At 48.4% G+C, this 1,371-nt stretch overlaps 2 non-coding genes across 2 annotated transcripts; one reads left to right on the top strand and one right to left on the bottom strand.

The window, feature by feature from the left end:
* The first annotated feature begins 563 nt into the window (after nt 1–563).
* TRNAA-CGC (transfer RNA alanine (anticodon CGC)) lies at nt 564–635 on the top strand. The gene has a single exon. It is a non-coding gene; the product is annotated as a tRNA-Ala (tRNA).
* A 298-nt stretch (nt 636–933) lies between these two features.
* TRNAG-GCC (transfer RNA glycine (anticodon GCC)) lies at nt 934–1,004 on the bottom strand. Its single transcript has one exon. It is a non-coding gene; the product is annotated as a tRNA-Gly (tRNA).
* Nucleotides 1,005–1,371: the final 367 nt, after the last annotated feature.

Genomic DNA, 1,371 nt, shown 5'->3' on the forward strand with positions numbered 1-1,371 from the left:
GAATTTGGTGTGAACACGTCATTTTCCTAGGATGTGGGTTTATTTCATGGGGAGGGGGCGTTGTACAGCTAAATCTATCAGGTTTTCGGGCGTGCACAGAAGGTCGCCACCGCTCTGCTCCGGGAGCAGGTCTCCTGGGCCGGCGCGTCCCGCGGGCCAAGCCCTCGGTCGGAGTCGGAGGCGGGGTTCGATTCCACCGCTCAGCCGCCGGCTGGACGCACCGCGAGTTCCCGCTCTCCGCGCCTGCGCGGTAAACATGCAGAGGAGTTCGGCACCCGCCGGCAGGCCGAGCGCTGACGTCCCGCCCTCCCGGAGGGGCTGGGCGCCCGATCCCTCCTTCCCCTAGCTCCAGGCACCCGGCAGAAGTGCTCGGGAGCTGTTCCTCGATGCGGCTGCACGGCGTCCCGATGTATCATGGAAGCAGCTTAAGACGGGAGTGGGAAGGGCAGAAACATGCTCCAGACACATCAACCAACATAAACTCTTGAAATTTTGCTATAGTAAGTTGACTTTTGCTAAATAAACTGAATGAATACCTATACCAGAAATAGGATCGTTGGCTGGGGGATGTAGCTCAGTGGTAGAGCGCGCGCTTCGCATGTGTGAGGTCCCGGGTTCAATCCCCGGCATCTCCATCCAGCTGCCCTCGCTTTTTCTCAGCCACATCCTAGAAACTGTATATTCTATTGCCTGTATATACGTTTTGCTCACACACTCTTGGGCTCCCATAACTAATAGAAAAGAGAGGCCGAATGTAACAGCGAAGTTTAGGGAAACAGCCGTTTCGATTGCTGAAAATAAAATTGAAACTGCAAACTAGCTTTGATTCTTCCTTCTTCGTTTGCAGAAAGCCAATGATTCGATGTTTTTATTGAATTTGTTTTGGGGACCTGAGATACGGAGGTTTTTAAAAGGGAAAGTAAAACCGAGCGCTGCATTGGCCGGGAATCGAACCCGGGCCTCCCGCGTGGCAGGCGAGAATTCTACCACTGAACCACCAATGCTTACGGGAGAGCAGTTTTCCCGTACCTTACTAGAAGATATAGTTCCATGTGAGCAATAATTCTTTTCTGTTAGTAATTGTGTATTTATGTATTCACTATTAGAGAAAACGGTGGAATTTTTAATTAAATAATTATCATAAAATATTGGGAAAACGTTAATATTTACCAAAAAATCTTATTAACTTCGGTTGAACTTCATGAAGAGATGCTTTCTTCTGAAGCTGTCCTTGGTGACAGAGGCAAATGAAAATTTTATGTCGGTACAGGATTACGAAATTGCCCGGCTGTGTCTTCAGACATTTAGATAATTTATAACAACCCTTTCCTTTTTTCTTTTATTATCTTAGCTCTTCAGACAAACACACGA

The sequence above is a fragment of the Equus quagga genome, chromosome 4 (genome assembly GCF_021613505.1).
Source record: "Equus quagga isolate Etosha38 chromosome 4, UCLA_HA_Equagga_1.0, whole genome shotgun sequence".
NCBI classification, from domain to species: Eukaryota; Metazoa; Chordata; class Mammalia; order Perissodactyla; family Equidae; genus Equus; species Equus quagga.